Genomic DNA, 19,615 nt, shown 5'->3' on the forward strand with positions numbered 1-19,615 from the left:
CTAGCATTTTTGAAATTACTATCACAAATTTTAAGAAAAGTTCCTTGTAATATTTTAAAATACTGGTATATATTTAAATAAAATAAAAATATATATATAAAGAATAAAACTTTTTTTTTTTTGTTATAAAATTTTTATTTTGAAATGACTTTTATAAACATTGCAAGGAACATTTCCTAAAAATTTGAGGTAGTTATCTCAAAAAAACTAGTAAAAGATATATTCTTAGTGATTTCTAATTATTTGCTGTTTTAGTTGTGCCTCCCATAAAGAACCTATTGTTGCCTCCGACTTTGACCGGCTGTATCTCAAAGATTGTTTTTAATTTTTAAAATCTGTAAATAGCATCTTGTGGCTCAGTAAAAACTATATAAAATAAGATCACATTCTAAAAAAAGTTTTTTAACCCCCTATGCCCTTAAACTTATCCTTATTATACACGGATGCGTATTTCTTAACGATACTCTTTGAATGTAATAGATGAATAATAATTGGCTTTTTCTTTATTTTTTATAATTATATGTGCTTACTTACATAATTATATAGTAAATAAAAATATGGAAGTGGTGGGCTTTGAACCCTAACACAGGTGTTTCTGAGCAAAAATGCGCCTTAACCACTCATCCATGTTACCTGTGGCACAGTTGCACATTTTGCGTTTATTAATGTAAAAATTTTAACAATTTTTCAAAAGTTTTTGCATTGAAATATATTCATAAATACTAATTTAATAAAAATATGTTAACATAATTATCTATGTACCTATTTTGTTAACATAACAAAACAACTAAATTAATATTTAAATTAATTTAATCATTATATTTAATCAAGTATAATACTTGGTATTTAAAATAATTCAAAACAACAAAACAAAAATTATACGTAATACACAAAACAAGTTAATACATAAAACACACAAGATAATTGACTTACTTAAATTAAATAAAAGTAATAGTTACTTTAATTCAAACTGTTATGCCTAAGTATAAGCTTAAAATTCTAACCTACAATTAATAACCTTTTTTGAATCCTACGCTTACCCCTTACACTCTTTTTTTTTCTAAACTAAATGGATCTCATAAAATTTACTCCTTTATTAAACTAACTCTTAATTATTTTTAGAGTTTTGTTTTTCAATAATTTGAAAACTTTTTCAATTATACTTTTGTGTTTATTTTCGCCAAAAAAAACTATTTTAAGTTTATATAAAAAACTTGCTTGAATATTTTTTTTACTATTTGTTGTTTTTATGTGATAAAAATCTTGAATCAAGATGTTTTGTAAGCGTTTTATGTTATTTTTTATTTAAAATTTTGTTTTTTCTGAGTGTTTTCAATGAAAACAGCTTAAATACAAATGAAATATATTGTTTTAAAGAACAAAGAATTAATAAAATTCACTACTAAACGGGTTATTAACCAATGAGAATTTGAAATAAAGTTTTTGGTTGTACGAACCTTGATTTAATTCCTTTGGCAAACCTGTTTTGAACATATATTTAATATACTGTCATTTATGTATTAAAGGGTTATAAGTAGAAATCAAAATGTTTTTAAAGTGTAATCTTGTTATTTAAAACGTTAAATTTTATAAATACTTAATTTTTCTATAAACTTCTCATCAAACCATCTTTTAATAATATTTTGATATTTACATACAAAAGTTAATCTATATATGACGTTTAAACGACGTTTTATTGTTTATTTTGTATACAAAATGTACTAAATACCATTTTTTTTATTAAAACTGATTAAGTTATAACGTTTTTAGGTTTTCTTTTTTTTTTCTGAGTTTTAACATAAAAATTTAATCTCTATTGATTATTTTATATTTTTTTACCCAAAAGTACGTTTCTTTTAATGGTTTATTTTAAAATTTACGTAAATTTGGGTTTTTATATGTATATAATTATTAAAAAAATCATTAATACTTAGTGGTTTATAAAAACACTAATTAAATTATTAAAAACTAACTGTTTTATGTTATATTACTTAAATTAGTTATTTTTTAAGTTAACTTAATACATCAAAGTTTAAAATATTAGAGTTGTTTTAGATTTTTTATTAACAATATGTCTGCTTTTTTTATGTTATCGCATCATTTTGTCCCTGGTTTCGTAATAATTAAATAAATTAAAACTTTTTTATGCTTTTTAGCGCTACAAATTTTAAACAAATCAGCGACGCATTGGTGGAATATTCAGCAGAAGTTTAACCTTCTAAACTTCTTGTTTTTACTTGTATAAATAAACTTGCACATCTTTAAGAAATAACTTGATTTTTTTTTCGAAAAATACAAGTGTAGTTTAAAAACTAATTAGAACTATTTTAAACTTTTGAAAAAAATTTTTTTTTGTGTGATTTTAAACTCAATCTCAGCTATTTTAAATGCCGTATAACTAAATATTTTATAATAATATAGTATAACACAAAATAAGATAACAATATAGTACATATTAAGGAAATATAATAGTTAACCTTGTTTAAAATAACAAAAATAAAACTATTTCTATTTTGAACATTAGTTGTCCTCAACCTATAGAGATTAAAAAGTCAAGACGTAAGAAAATTAATTACTTTTTAAAAATTTTTAAGGTATTAACCTTACTAAAAACTGTACTACTACATTCGCTAAATTTAAAGTTATGAAGTTTAAATAAATGCTTTTAAGAAATTATGTCTTTATTGTTGTAGTTTAAAAAAAATTTAAATATAAAAAAAAGAACGCTTTGATTTATTTAGATTTGTTAGAGATATGGTATCAAACAATCTTAAACTTTTTTTTCCACATTTTCAGTCTGTAATTCAGACAACACCTGATTTTAAAATAGTGTTACGTCATAAGGCTCAAATTTATATCGAACTTGAAATTATACAAAAATGTGGACAATATTTATCATAAGGCGCATATCACAAAATACTTAAATTTAAACTTAGTCATGGGCTAATTACTTTTTTTAATTTTACAAAAATAAGTTTATAAATATTAAACGTATTATTCTGTCTACAATTAATTTCATAGTTTGATTATCTTAATTAAAAATCTTTAAAATCATTTAGTATTAAGTTTATAATGAAGTTTGTATGAAGTATACAAGTATAAGAAACGAAACTAACTAAAGATAACTATTTTCGAAATTAACTTTGTGATGTTTTTAACAAACTAATTTCAAATAAAAATGCAATTAAAGAAATTAAAGCAAGTTTTTACTTTTTACATTCAATAAAAACAAAAAATATATTGTAAACTTAAGGTTTTTAATAAGAAAATTATGTTTAATTATGAGTTGATTTTTCAATATAATTGTAGCTTATGAAAATATTTTGAAAGTCAAAAAGATTACAATAGTAAATACGATCTGGTATAATTTTAGACAAATATACTAACAAATAGCACAAATAGCAAACAAAAAGTACGGAAATGATGTTTTATAAAAGGTAGCAATTTTAGTTTTTAACTTTAAAGTCATGTGTTAAAACCTGCTAAATTATTTATCTTTTATTGTAATTTAGTCGATAGTAACGGTTCATTTGTTTTAAAAGATGAAATAATATTTGCATCATAAAACTGACAGTTTAATAGTACATTTGGTTAAATAAACTTAATTTTTGGAGTAAAAACAAAGTTTAGAAAATAATTTTGAAATTTAAAAGTCTTGTCTCAATAATACTTTAAAATAAATAAAATTATTAACCATGTACTTTTCAATTTCTACTTTTTTAACGATTTTTAAGCAAACAGTCATAACAAATGTTATTTTTAATCAATAAAAAACAAAAATAAATTGTTAAATTACTTATTAACAGTGCTTATAATGTTTTTAAAATATTGGTATCATTTTACTTTCATACTTTTTAATTTTTAAACTTAGACAAATTGCGGTAACTAGTTTTAAGTTATCATTATTTTTCTTTTAAAATCATTTCCGTTGTTAAATAAAAAACAATGTTTAAAAACTATTTGAAATTTAGATGTTATCATTTTCGAAGAATCAGTAAAAATTTTTAAACAGTACTTAAACTATGTTTAGAAATATAAATAAAACCGAAATTAATATCAAGCTAAACGCAACACTTATACGCGCCTTAAACTTATATAGGTGTGTATTGAAAGTAATTTATCGTTTATTGCGATATAATAGATTGTAATCGTGAATTTATTTTATTAGATAAAAATCGCTTTTGAATAATGAAACTCAAAGTTTTGTAACATGCCTTCGTGCGAATGTTTCGCTAGAAAATTCTCAGCGGTTTGCAATTCCCAACCTTATTTGTAAATTCACAGAACGATTTCTTAGTAAACAGATTACAATTTTTGGAAGTCGTCTAATGGGCACAATGTTTTAAATAACTTTGTTTATAATTTATATTTGTTTTTTTTTTAAAGTAACTTTCAATTATGTAAGTGGTTTTATTGTTGCAACACTTATTTGTAAAAATTATTTTTTAAAAATAATTAGTACAAGCTGAAAAATTGTACTAAAATGCGTTTCAATGATCACTTTTTCATTTAAAAACATTTAAGTAACTTTTAAATAAATATAAATAGTTAAAGGTACTGGTTGCTTAAAGATAAAAACTCCAAAAACGTTAAAATTTTTCAGTTTTATGGAAAGATTAGGGGAAGTTTTCATTCAAAAGGCTCATACGTCAGTGGCAAATTAAACTATTGTGTTTCGCTGTTTAACTTCTCAAAGTTTCTAAAATTTTTTGTATGCTAATGTCTACGTGCGTAAAAGTTTTAAATTATAATGAGCTGTAACAAATACTAGAGTGCTTCAATTTAATAAACAGTTCAACACTTTTAAATAAAGTCCCTCTTTTTATGTCAAGTAACTTATTTTTTTATTACAAACGCAATTTGTAGTTTTCACTGTTTAAATTTTTTAATCTACTCAAATAGTAGAATAATTTAAAAGATTAAATAAAATTTTTGTTTTATCTTAAAAAAAAATAGTACTGTTTTGATTGAATAAATATTGTGTCACACACATTTAGAGAAACTTAAAAACGTAAGTTATAAAATTTACTTGTTGCTTTGTATCTACAATTTGTGAAAAGTCTAAAAGAAACTGCTTCAGGGGTCGAGGTTGTATGAGCACAGACAATTTTTATAAATATTAAAATGTATTAAATTAATTTAGAGTTTTGTAAGACTAAGTTTTTGACCTTTATTAAGTTGCCTTTACACAAGTTTATATACTTTTGTGAAAAATTTAACTTTTATCAATTAATTGTTCAGTCCTTATCGTTATAATAATTCAGCGCTTTAATCTGCTCATAATGTTAAATACAACTTCACTTATCATAGATTAGTTATGCTGCATTTAAATTTTTTTTTAACGTTATAAAAAAACGAATCTGCTGTATTATTGTTTATTTTATAAAAATTTTAAAACTTTAAACCTAAGTAATTTTTTCAAAGCATATTTAAAAAAGTTTTTGGTAATAAACCGTTCGTCATAAAAACTCAGAGTTATTAAAGTTTAAAGTAAACTATGTAATAGAAAGTATAACAATTTGACTTAAATACATTGAAACACGAGTAAAAACTTTTTATGTTTTAAAATAATTGGATTTTTTAGTACTCAACCTTTTTATGTAATGTGTTGCAGGCGTAACAATAGTTTGCAAACTAATTCATTTAAATAAAAAGGAAAATGCGGGCAAAAAGTCCCGTAATTCAAACCAGTCTTTACAAAAGCTTTCAATTACAAATTTGAAGATATTTTACAATTTTTTAGTAGAATTTTTTTTTGTACTTTTAGTCTTAATCTTCATCTACTAGCGACCTCTGGTGAGCTTTTAGCTCCAGAAGTTAATGATTTTATTCAAAGAGTAATATAAAGTTAAGCCTCTATAAACGATGCCAAGTGTTATTAAAACACTTAGCTTAAAAGATTAAGCTTGAAGTTGTTTTAGTCGTAAACATAGATTAATAAATACATTAGAAAAACATTAAGCATTAATTTAGATTACTATATGAATTATTACAAGAGTTTTTTTTTCGATTATATCATTTTAGCAAAATTTTTACATATAACCATTTTATTAGTGTTAAAAAAAAACAAAAGAATCTAAACAGTACAAATAGTTCGGTGTAGTAGTTTTATGAAAAAAAAACCTTTTTTGTTGTAAAAACTTTTTTATTAGTTATAAATTTTCAATAAGAACTAGACTATTTTAAATTAGCATACACGAACCTGTTTTCCATAAAATACTTCGACCTTAATATCTCGAAACTATTTTTTGTATGTAAAATAATTAATTAATTTGCGCTAAAGTATCTTTTTGATTCAGTTTATTTACAAAGTACAGGTCTTCCAGTTTCAAAACTAGTTAAACTTAGTTCTACCTTAGATATTTTAAACAAAAATACTACTTTACTTGAATTTTTTACATGCCTTTTATTGTAAAATAAGGTTGAAAACTACAAAATAACTAATTTAACAACATTACAAAGTAGAAGTATATTTTGCTGTTTCAACATATTTAGTTTATAATTAAAAATTTTTCATGTAAAACTTTCAACACTTGTTTTTAATGATTTCTCAATTTATCAAATTAACATTTTTAATCTACCCTTCCCGTTAAAAGCTCATTAAATACAAATTTTACATATTTACAGCTACAAAATTTAATGTTTTGTTGAAACTAACTTTCTTCAAATACTTATTCTTAGTATAGTGATAGGTACTTAGTAACTCTGTTTCGAACTACCATGTAAATAGTTTATGATATTTGTGATAGGCTTTTAATGATTTGTTTTAAAATATTTTCCACTTCGAAAATTGTACTGTAAGTCAACAAACAAACATAAAGTGTTTTTAAAGACGAAAATATTGTTTGACTTTAAAACGTATTTTGCAATAAGTTTTTGACAAAACCAATTAATTTGCAATTAACTAATCAAGACTTTACCGATTTTAAAAGTTATACAATTTTTTTAATATTTTAGATCTTTAATTTGGATGACATTAAAGCATTTTTATACAAAAAGGATTACGTTTGAGTAAGTATTAACAATTAATTTAAATTATTCAATTTATTCTAAATAGTTTAGTTTTTTTCAAACTAATATAACTAGCAAACTATTATTATTTTTTGATATAGAAACAGTTCTTAAGCTAATAAAGTTATATTTAGACTTATAAAAGTTTAAAAAAAAAAAAACCTTTTAAACCCAATTTCTTTTAAAAACTGATTGTATCAGTTTATTAATATATTATGAGGCCACAATAAATGATTTACTAGCTAAATTAAATGTCACCTTTTGAAAAATACCATTTAGTCATATTTAGAATGTCATATGATTTTTCTGTCGTCTTTAGTATATTTAAGGTAAAATAAAACTGAAAACTACTAAGGATTGTGTAAAAATATTAAATAAAAATAAAGTAATAAACAGTATATATATTAATCTTCAAGTATGTAGATTGTTTAACTTAACTTACTCAATATAGTTCTACTATAAATATTTCAATTTATATATTAAAAACTATCTTTAAAATTAAAAAGTGTTTAATTTTACTTTATATAAGCTATATAGGTTTCATTTACTTCCTTTTTATTTATAACATGAAATTTTATCTTCTAACTTAAAAGTTACAAACTGTTTTTGGAAGACTTACATAACTTTTATTAACATCTAAAAAACTTTTAGACATAAAAAAACATCTTAATTTTTTTTTATATGTGATAATTTTTCTACTTGCACATGTATTAGCTACTCAGTCTTTGAAAATTATAAAAAGTACATTGTGTTAAATAACTAATTTTAAAATAAAGCTCTTACAAAGACAAGTATAAACAGTTCTTGAAATACTTTAATTTGCAGTACAAAATTTCAAAACTAAGCAACTTATAAGTATTTGAAAATTCAAAATTTAACAAGCATATGACAGCATTTTTTATATTAAATTACAAGCTTAATTGGATGGAACTTAAGTAATTATACTACTTATTATGCTAAATATATTTCTTAGCAATTTTTCAAAATTTGCTTGTTTTAAATCGTCAATCACGTAAGATAATTTCAAACATTTATCATTCAAAATTGATAAAAAATGTGACTAAGATATTTTAAAAGTCATATAAAAGAAAGGAAGTTTTCGATTATAATACAGAATGTTAAAATATATTGAAGCTGAAATATTTTTATTTTAAGTATCTAACTATTTTCTGATTAATTGATTATCGTTTAAAAAATCGACCTCAATGTGATAATATAAAAAGATTTTTTCTATAAATGTTTCTTGTCATATATTTTCTATTTAATTTTTAATTTTGGTTAACATCTACATTTTAGTTTTCATTTCAACATATTTGTACAAGTTTTTTTACTACGTTAGAAATTACCTTACTATGTTAAAAAAAAATCACCTAAATAACAAAAGTCAAAATACTATATCTTAGAACTAAAACAACTTTGTTTGTTAAGCAAATAATGAAAATATTATTGTTTTATTTTTATAATTACCCGTTCTTTGATAAAGACTTGAAATGCTACTTGAACAATTATAGAGCATAAGATTTAGTCTCTAAATTTTAGACAACTAAAGCTAAGTTTTTTGAGAACAAAATAAATTTAAATAAACCTCTGTTTAGCCTTATTATGATAGCCCTATTGTAAAGAGACTTTAAGATTTCGAAAATGTCATAATTAGTTTTCCTTACTTGAGAAAAATTATATGTTTACCTTAGCTAATCCTTGCTTTTCAATTTTTATAACATGAATTATATACACTCTATTGTTCAGCCTTAATTAATTTAAGGATTAAGACTTTCTATCGCATGATTGAACATGCATTCAAATAAAAAGTTAATTCTCTTAATAGCTTAGTTTTTAAAATTTTCAGACGCAGACCTACAAGAAAAAGTTCAATAGTAATGAAAAGAATACAAATATTATAAATAGAGCAAACATAAAATTTTTAAAGAATGTATTTAATTATCCTAAACTTAATGTTTACCATTTATTACATTTGCTTGAAACTCTACGAGACGTTTTGCAAACAATGTTTCTAGAAGGTTTAATTTTGTAAAATACAAAACTATAAAATTTGAGGAGTTCTATTTAAGTTGTTTATCGTGACAAATATAATCTTTTTAATTTAATTGGTAAAATGTAAAAAATAAAGCATAATAAACTTAACTAACCTAAAAGTTTTTATCTATTTTTATTGATAATAAAATGTTTATAAATCATCAGTTAGGTAAAATTTTGATATTTGTTTATTTTTGTTTTAAAAATAAACTATAAAGTAGTGATATGACTAACAGAAATTAGTAAACATGTTTTTTATATACTTGTTTACGCAGTTTGAGGGGATTTTTACTTTTTCTTTCTTTTACATAAGCTGAATGATGAAAAAATATAAAAACTTTGTTTTACCAGAAAAGAAAGAATTACATTTTATATTTAATGTAACTCAAACCATATGTTCTACTTTTCTAGTAACTAAAAAAGCAATAAATTTCTGGAACAAAGTGTTAATTAAATTTAGGGTTAGGCTGTTTTTTTTACCAGGAAACTAGTTATACATCAACTTAAAAGTACGTTATATCATTTAGATTATTTTCGTAAAATTTTCCAAGTTGTAAGGTAAATATTATTTAGTATCCAGTGCATTTTTTTTACATATGTTACATGTTTTTTATGATTGATTGTTTTTGTTTTTACAAGATTTAATATACATTATGTAGAAAAAATATTTTTTTTTATATTTAGTTTTACCTCACAACAAAAAATCTTTAAAAAACTTGATAGATTAAATGCATGAAACTTTTGTATAAATGTTTAAGATTAAGATCTTAGTACGTAGAAAAAATGAAATGTAACAACATTCCAATCTCGAGAAAAAAATTGGAATATGATTAATAACTTTATATAAAAAAGTTGCATATGCTTAACGAAATATTTATAAATTTAGATGATTAAAACTTATATATGGCATTAAAATATTGATAAAATCAAAAATAAATAGTTTTAGATATTAGTTGTGAGTTAACTATAATAAAGTTTGACTAAAATTAATTACTTTTTTTTTTAAACATATAGAAAACTTTTACGAAAGGAATTTTTTAAAACAGCAACTTGTTTAAATTATTTAATGAAAACAGTTTATTCAAAATTTATCAACATCACGTAATATCTGGCTATTTTAATTAACTGTATGTGAAGCTCGTAGTGTGTTTTTGAGTTAAGTTACCTTTTGTTTTAAGTACATAAATTAAACTCTGTTTGTTATCGCATTGTCTGGAATTTTTTTTTCGTGAGAAGAAACAACTGATGTAACTAACATCTTTGTTTCGTTTTACTGATTTATCGGTTTTCAATGTTTTGGGTTTTCGTTTGTTTGTCGGAGGTTTTAAAATCAGTAATTTAAAATATTTCGGTTTCAAAATGTAGATTTATTGGTTGGATTTGTGGGTTGAGTTCTTTATGCAATGATTATTGAAATTTTAGTTACATGTATTTGAACAAAAGTTATTAATATTTATTTTGCAAACTTGCTAATGATTTACTATGAAAAATAGTTCAGAAGCTTTCTGTTTTATTTTCTACTTTTAATAAACACTATGATAAATGCTAACAATTTTTAATAGTTTCCGATTATTTAAAGATAATATGTACATTGAAAATGTACAAAGAAAGTTTTTATTTTTTAAGGTATTTTAATTACTTTACTGAATAATTTGATGTTGTTATGTTTTTATAAAATACTAACGCCTATAAAATACAGAATATTTCAAACTAAACAATCAAGTCTAATGTTATTAAAATAAAATAAAGTTTAACTTAAATTTCTAAGTAGCTTATTTGTTTTGTAACTTAATTAAACTTAAAGATTTATGTTATTGATTTTCGTACCATCAACAAATTTTCATCTATTATTCACTCTATATAATTATTTACAAATGATTAAGTTTAATTTAACTAGTATATGCAAATTATAAATTTTTAGTGTAAAGGTTTTAACGATAATATTTTTAGTGAAGTAAAATATATTTTGTTGTGAAACAAGACCAATAAGTTTGAATTAACAATTTTTATCATATCTTATTGTTAAATTACTAATCACTACTTTTTGGTTTATTTTCCTAGTAAACAGAAAATTACATAAACTAAAGTAACAATATGAATACTTCAATAACTTATATAAGAAGATCTTTGAAATAATTTTCGATATAATAATGTTTTAAGAACTTTACAAGCTAAATTAAAATATTTTAATTTTTTTAATTCAACCATTTAGTTTAAACAAGTAAGATTTCAAAATATATAGAATAGCTTACGCTAATGCATAATGATTAGTTTTTGTGTTTAAATAAACAAATAAACAAAATATTTCTTTTTTAGTTTTTAAAATTACAACGTTATTCTTAAAATTAATTTAATTTTTAATTGATGCTTTTAAGATTAATTTATAAACTTTCACTTTGAATTGTTATCTAGATAGGTGCAAAATTTTATCAATAATTAAATGCTTAGGTATTTAAGAAAATAATAGTTTAAGTAACCATACACATAAATACCTTTTTAAAAACATTGAATTTATTATCAGAAAACACATCTAGTGTTTTACAATTAAAAGTTGTATATATACAGTTTATTCAACGACAAAAATACGCTCAATGCACGTAAAAACATTTCGGTTATCGAGTCGCGCACCACTTAGATACCTTTTAACGTCTTGTCCAGGACAGTTTTACTTTTAAAGTATTTAAAAATATTCTTAAATTAAACAGAAAAAATTTGAAGACATTAGTTTCTGTTAGAAGTGTTTTCCTAATACTTTTAGAAAACTAAAACTGGATTGATTAATTATTTACTTTACAAAAAAGTTTGATAAAATGTTACTGTAAATACCCTAAAGAAAGATAATTGTTCAAACTAGCACTCGCTCTATAATTATTTGAAACTTTCCCTTTTTTTTAAAGCGGATGCGACTCAAATGTAACAAAAGGTTTACAGCGATTTTTTTTAACGAACGCTCTAATTAATATTTGGCAGACTGTAAAAAAATACAATTTAGTAAAAATAATTACTGTTACGAAGTATAGTAACTGACACTTTGCCGTTATGTAATTAATTTATTTCAGTTTGTTTATTAAGATAATCTATTAAAAAGAAAAAGAACAGTTGTAGTTTATGTTGGGATATTGTTCGTATCTTTTTAAGATTGAAGTGTGGTAAAATAAAAACTAAGAAAAAAATATTTTTTGAAAATTATTAAACAATAAAACTATTTTAATATGTATATAAAACTTTATATAAGTCCATTTCCACAATAGAAAAATAATAATACTTGATTACTAATATTAATATTAGAAAAGTTGAAGTATAAACAGAATTTAATTTCAACTTAATTTGAATGAATGTATATAGTATTTTCAATTCTAAATTAACGGCTTTAAACCACAAAAAACTCAAAAAATTTTGTGATACCTAAACCTTACATTTTTTTGCTTAAGGTTTTCGGTTCATTAAATACGTACAATATTTTTTTTAAAAACAACAATATTTGAAAATTTATTTTGCAAAATAAAAATTAAATTTAAACTATAAGTTTACAGATTTAAAAATACGTTTTCATTTAATACAAACTTCAGATTAACTACCTAAAGTTTTAAAAACAATTAAATTATATTTAAAGCTCTGACTCAATTTTTTTTATTTGATAAATAATCTTTAATCTTGAGTATTTATTAAATTAATAGTTTTTAAACACAATCTTAAATATTTTTTTACAAAATTTATCATAAGTAAACATGTATACTATAAAGTATAAAAAATATATTACTCCTTTGTCACCCAATACTTTAAAACTTAGTTGTAAATATTTATTATAAGTTTTATAAAACTATTTTTATATGCGACACTAAAGACTCATATCTAACAAAATTTTCAGTCATAAAATAAAAAACTTTTGAATTCTATTTAATAGTACTTTTATTGCTACAAAAACGTAAGTTTATAAGTACTTAATTTTCCTAATTAGTCCCAATTAAACTTAGCAAACTCGCACACATAACTTTTTATCTATTATCATTCTTATTTATTTAAAGTTTTTGGTAAAAGAAAACTTTAAAAAAAGTTTTTTTTAATAATCAACAATAATAAAAATTGATAAAATAAATAGTTTTATTTTATTCTAAATTCTTAAAGATGTGTTTTTAAAAATTTCTATAACTGAAATTAATGTCAAACTAAATACACCTTATCAATCCAACTTAAAGTTTTAGGTGTGTATTAGAAGTAGTTTATCATTTATTACATTTAAATCAATTGAAATGATTAAATTAATTTCTGAATACATGTCAGATTAGAATTATAAAACTTAAAATTTCAAAACTTACTTTTGTGCTCACATGGAATTTTGCTTCGCTTCAGATTAATTACCATGAAAACGAAGAAATTTTGCGTGGCTTAACACTACTTAGCGTTGGCTTTATTTGTAAAATATAAAGAACATCTTTCTAGTTGAACACAAACTCATTCTAAGAAAAGAAGCAATGTACACTTCACGATTAAGTTTCAAGGTACGCTTTTGTGTTGTGTGAATACATATTTTTTAATTTTAAAATCGTTAAGTTTATTATCATGACGTTGGAACGTATACATAGTTTTTAAATAAATAATGTTAGTACTGTGAAATGCAGTACCAGATTATATTTTAACAAGCTTGTTTTGTTTAAAAATAAACGTTTTAATTGTACAACTTTTAAAAACAACTTTAAAAAGGTAAACAAATTTCCTTAATATTTACTAATTACTTTACGGAATAAATAATATTTTTATTTTTTTTTTATAAATGATTAAATGAATAGGTCATCAAAATAAAAACTTTTCTATAACAGCTGTTATTTTGAATTGTGAGTATTTTTTAATCAATCTTCAAAAATGAAGCAAACTTTAACTTCAAACAAATAAATGCAATAGCCTTTTGAATTTTCTTCTAGATAAGTCGTATTATAACACATTATTTATACTTTCTCTTAAAAAATCGATACGCTATCTTGTTAGATAGGACTGAGCTTCAGTTTTTACTTAAAATTTTATTTTAGTGCATTTTTAGTTTGGAAAATGTTGTTATATCATAACAAGTTAAATAGTTTACTACTAATTTAACTTTAAAATACTTTACATTTTTATTAGTTTTTTGTTTTAGTTTTTTACAATTTACCAATATGATGTATTCCCGATTTATCTTGTTGCTGTGATGACTAAATATTAATAAAGTATTAAAGAAAAAGCAAGCGTTAATGCGAATTTCATTAAAATAGTATTAAGAAAACGTTTAAATAAGATTATTGCCAAGAAAGGTTTATAAGTCATTGTTTAATTAAACGTTTATGTTACGCCGTTTAATTTCTTTAAGATTAGGAGAACTCGTTATACTAATACTGACGTATATGTGTGCGTCTTTTTTTTTTTTGATTATGAAAGACAAATAGCACTAACTAATAATACTTTAAACGAAAGAATGAATCAACATTTTCCTTGAAAGCTATTTTCTCATATAAAGTAAGTTAGTATTTATTTAAAGAATATTTTTTTATTTGAATATTTTTTTTAATTTAACTACCACAAAATTTTATGATTTACTGATACTGATTTAAATTACTATTTGGTTTGTATAGACGTTTAAAATGAGGTATAAACTTTTTTCAAATCAAAAAACCCTCACTAAATAATAACGTTTCTTTAAAAACTTCATAGTTTTATTTAATCTCTAGTTAACATAAATTAAGTTGACCCCTATAAGTTGACATAAAAAATTAAATCTAAATAAAGAAGTAGTTTATGATGAGCTGTAGCATAAAAATACTTAAATGTTTTTCTCTCATTGTTAAGTTTAGCATTTATTTTTTACATATCACGACTATGACGTTAAATAATAAAGAGGCACAGTTGAGTGTATCGTTTAATGTGACGCATCTTTAGCTCAATTCTACGGAAAGTTTAGTAGGTGTTATGTTAAAATTGGACTCTTTTGCTACTTTTTTTCTTATTGTAAAGTAAAATAAATTATTAAAAGTAACATTGTGTAATGTAACACTATTTTAGCTCCATTCTAAGAAAAGTTTTTCCTTAGTCTTATACTTTTTTTTTACTTTAGTAAGACATCTAGTAAGGTTTTAGTTTCAGACTTTTATGCTATACTTCAATGACAAATGACAAACTTTTATAAACAAATTTTTATTAGAATAAATATAACAAATACGTAAACAATGTCTTTGACGTTCTTAGAAGTTTAAAAGAATAAACTTGAAATTATGAAAAATCGTAAATTGAATTCATATTTTCGTTATTAAACATTTTAGGACTTTTTTGCATTTAAAAATACTTAAGCTTATTTATATTGAGCCTTGAGAAAACATTAAGACTTAGATAAAGTTAAAATTTTACAAAATATTGACATATTCTAAAGTAGTATTAGCATCTTAACTTTTTATTAAACAATTAGTTAACTTCAGTATAATTTAAAATTTCAAAGTTTTAAGTATTTTGCCAATGTATCACCTTAAATAGTTTTATCGCGTGCCTAATAAAGTTTTACACTTTAGCTTTATATGATAAGTAGTTTGGAAGGTAATTTACCGTGTAAATACTCGGAATTGAGTCAAATAAAGAAAACTTTCACTATGAACTTAAGTATTGTGTTATTTTATTAGCTACTTCAAATAAGTTGGCAAGTTGAATAAGCTTGAGACAAAAAGTTTACAGACACACAAACTGACATTAACAAGTTATCTTTAACTAATTTTAAACTTTATTTATCTTTCTTACTAATTGTACAAGTTCTCATATTTTTTTCAAATAATAAACATAGTACCATGTTATATTTATAAAAAAATAATAAATAATAAGAAATAGAAAAAGATTTAACACATTATAGTCTTTAAAAGTTTGCGCTACTTTGAGCTCTTATGATAAAAATTTCATTTTGTTCATAAAATGCTTAATTAAACATAGTATAGATTACAAATTATAATAAATAAATTAACTATAATTATAAGGTATTATACAAAAGTATTTAGTACAATGCTTTTTTTTGGTTGATAGTACAAATGTTTATGAATGAGTTTTTTAAATTTAATCCTTACCCACACCTGATAAAAACTGTTTTCTCAAAATGTTTTGACATTTACATTAGAAAAAACATATTTCTATAGAAATATTTATTATAATCCAGATTTTTTTAGATGTTTCGTGCTAAAACGTTTTAATTTTTTGCAAACTTATTTTCTCCTAATACTTAAGCTAACTTTAGTGAATTGGTACTTAGTAACCCTGTTTCATTGTAATGCTTGTAAGTTGTACTTTTAATCATTTATTTAAAAAAACTTTACTAGTTCAAAGGTATATTTTATAATTACAAACAAAAAAAAAGTTTTCATTAAGAACAACATGATGCATTTGAATTTTACATGTTTTTTCAAATAAAATTTAACAATTCTCCAAAGCAACACTTGTTTTAAATTATCAAAACTTTACTTATTTCAGGTACATTTATATATGTTTTTATACTCATGTTTAACATTTTTAACTTTATTTTAAACTTAATTATATCTAATGAACTTTTTCTACAAAAACTTTTAAGTATAAAAGATTTTGGGAACAAACAAATAATTTGTTGTAAAACGCAAGTTTATTATTTTATTGAAATAAATTTAAGTAAAAGGTAGAATTTATTTTTAATGTTAGTTGACTCTACAAACTAATAAAGTAAGATGTAAATGCAAGTAAACAGTTTTACATTTTTCGGAGTTTGACAAAATCTTTAAGAACCCTTTATTTAGTTTAAAACTAATTATAAGTTTGTAACCTTTTAATGATACCATAAATAACTAATTTTTCAAAAATTTCATTAGATTTTAGACAAAAAACATATTTTTGTAATAATGAAATGTGAACAAAAGTTAAATATAATTATTTATGTACATTTCAAATTTTAAAAGTGCTTTGTTTGTTAACATTACATAAATTGATAATTAGCTTAATTTTGTATAAAAAGGTAATATTAAACACAATTACAATTTGTTTTGTAACTACTTCTTTAATAAAAAATTTAAAAATTTATAGCTAGCATCTAATTATTAGACTAATTTTTTTAGTAATATTTATTCAGTTTATTAAACTAGTAAACAAAGCTTAAGAATTTCTAATTTCGTTATAGTTTTAAACATAAAAAAAACTTATAACTTAGAAGGAGTCAATAAATAGAGTTTACAAAGCAAGTTAGTACTTAGTTCAATACGTAAATCAAGTAAAACTTTCTTAATTAAATAATAAAATAGTAATATACCAAAAAGTACGCCTTATAAATAAAAAGGCTCAAAAGTTTCTAATCAAATTAAATTCACTAGAAAGTAAAGACTAAGTTTTAGAAAGAGCGTATTTAAATTCACACTTCAAAGAAGATAATGACTTTAGTACAGTTTAGATGTTTACAAAAATATATTTTCTAGTCATGGCAAAGTTTTAAATTTAGCATACTTCGGCAGGATGTAGAAATTAATTGAATATATACACAAGTTTCATTTTAAGCGACCATTTGTCTTGTAATGTAATTAATTGTTGTGTAAGCTAATTACTTTCAATGTGATGGACAAATGAGATATTCTATTAACACACTAAAAGTAGCTAGAAAATTAATTTGTTTTTTTTTAAGCTACTTATGAACTTTATGTGCACAAAAATAAATTCCACTAATGTTTTCGTGAACATATGTATGTAATAGTAGAAATCTAAATAAAACTTTTTAAAAGACTATTGGAAATTACTTGATCTAAATTGCACATTTAATTGAAATATGCCCTTTCTACATCTTTAATAGTTTTAGAGAAAATTAATTCCTAAATGGTCTTTTACCATAATCGTTATGAAAACAAAAAACTTAATATTTTAATATTATTTGTTCTTGTTGATGGGATAAATGGCTTTTTGATTTGCACCACCGAACTTGTATGAAACAAAAAAAGTTTTAGTATCAAAGTATTAAGTTTACTTGTAAATAACTATATCGATATGTAGCTAAAGAATTTTGAATACTAGTGCATTTATTTTAAACTTTCGAACTGTTGTCTAAAAAACTTTAAAAGTGTTACTAAAGTTTTAGTTATTAAAAACAATAAAAATAACAATGTTTCTCATAAAAAAGTGCTAGATAATTGGTTTAGTTATTCAAACTATATAAGTTAGTATTGCAAAAATAGTTTGAGTTAAGATTAAACTTTGCTAGTGGGAGTTATCCTATGTAGTTGATTATACTGAGTCACTTAGTTAAATTTTGTTTTTTAATTAACAAAAATAATCTAAAAAAGACAAAATTTTACTTAAGACAATAAGATTTAAGTAACCTTAAGATATAATGATAAATTTTTATCAAGTGTTAACTAATTTTGCTTCAAAGTGTATTAATAGTTATTGTTTTTTTTTTTTTTGACATTTTACTGTAAACTAGTAACTAGTTAAAGTTATTTCTAAGTTTATTTTTTACAAATGTATTAGCTTTATGGCAGTCATGTATTTATGTGAACTTTTGTTTTTAAGTTTTTTAACTAATGTTTAACCAGTTAACCTAAAAACATTTTCGTTTATTCAAAGTATGATAATAAATAGTTAATTTGAAATTATTTTACATAATATAAACATTAATAAAATTTTGGACAGTAGACAATCTTTGTATTTAATTTAATTGAAAGTTACTTGCAAAAACTTTTTAAATAATTTAAATTGGTCTTTAATTTTTTCTTTTTTAATGATACAAATGCATGTTTTTCGCATGTTATACTTTTGTTTAAACTTTTTGCATATGATGTAACCTACTTTGAAAATAACATCTTTTAGAAACCAATCCTTACAATAAGTATAGAGATGACCTACGAAAACTGTAAAACTAACCTTAAGCTGAATGACTTTTAAAGCAAAGCTAGAGAACAAGTATAAGATTGTAATTGTATGTTATTAAAGTATAGACTGTTATCACTTTCTTGAAATTCTTTTTAACTGAAAAACTCTAGTCGATATTTTACGTGCTTTTAAACGGTTTTTGTATGAAGATATTAAATGTTTAATTAAAAATATTAGGTATAAGAAGTCTAAAATAAGAAAAAAAAATTGACTTAGTCTAAACTAAAGCTAATCACATAATTTTTTTTGGAAAGTTTTTGAGCTATTGATAAAATATTCATAATTTTTTGCAGATATGAGATTAAAATAAACAACTTGGTTACAAAAACCAAGTATTTAAGTAGTTAAAATAACGTACGCTATTTTTTCTTATTAATTAACTGTAACCGACATGTTTAAGTAAAAACTTGTTAATAAGTTGTAAAGTTTTAGATCAATCAAAAAATTCACAAACTCTGATGTTTGACAGACTGTTAGTAAAATAAACATACTGTAGTTTGTTTTAATATAACCTTCCTGCTTAGTTCTGAACATTTTCTTACAGTGATCAGTCATAAATATATTTTGAGTTTTGGAACAAATAAGTCATTTAAAAAAATTAAACTTTTTATTTAACCATAAGACTCTTTTAATGTCTACTTGTATTTTTCTAAGTTTTAGACATTTTTTGAAATTCTCAAAACAAATAAACAGC

Source organism: Thalia democratica, chromosome 9, assembly GCF_965202585.1.
Source record: "Thalia democratica chromosome 9, ktThaDemo2.hap1.1, whole genome shotgun sequence".
In the NCBI taxonomy this organism is placed as follows: Eukaryota; Metazoa; Chordata; class Thaliacea; order Salpida; family Salpidae; genus Thalia; species Thalia democratica.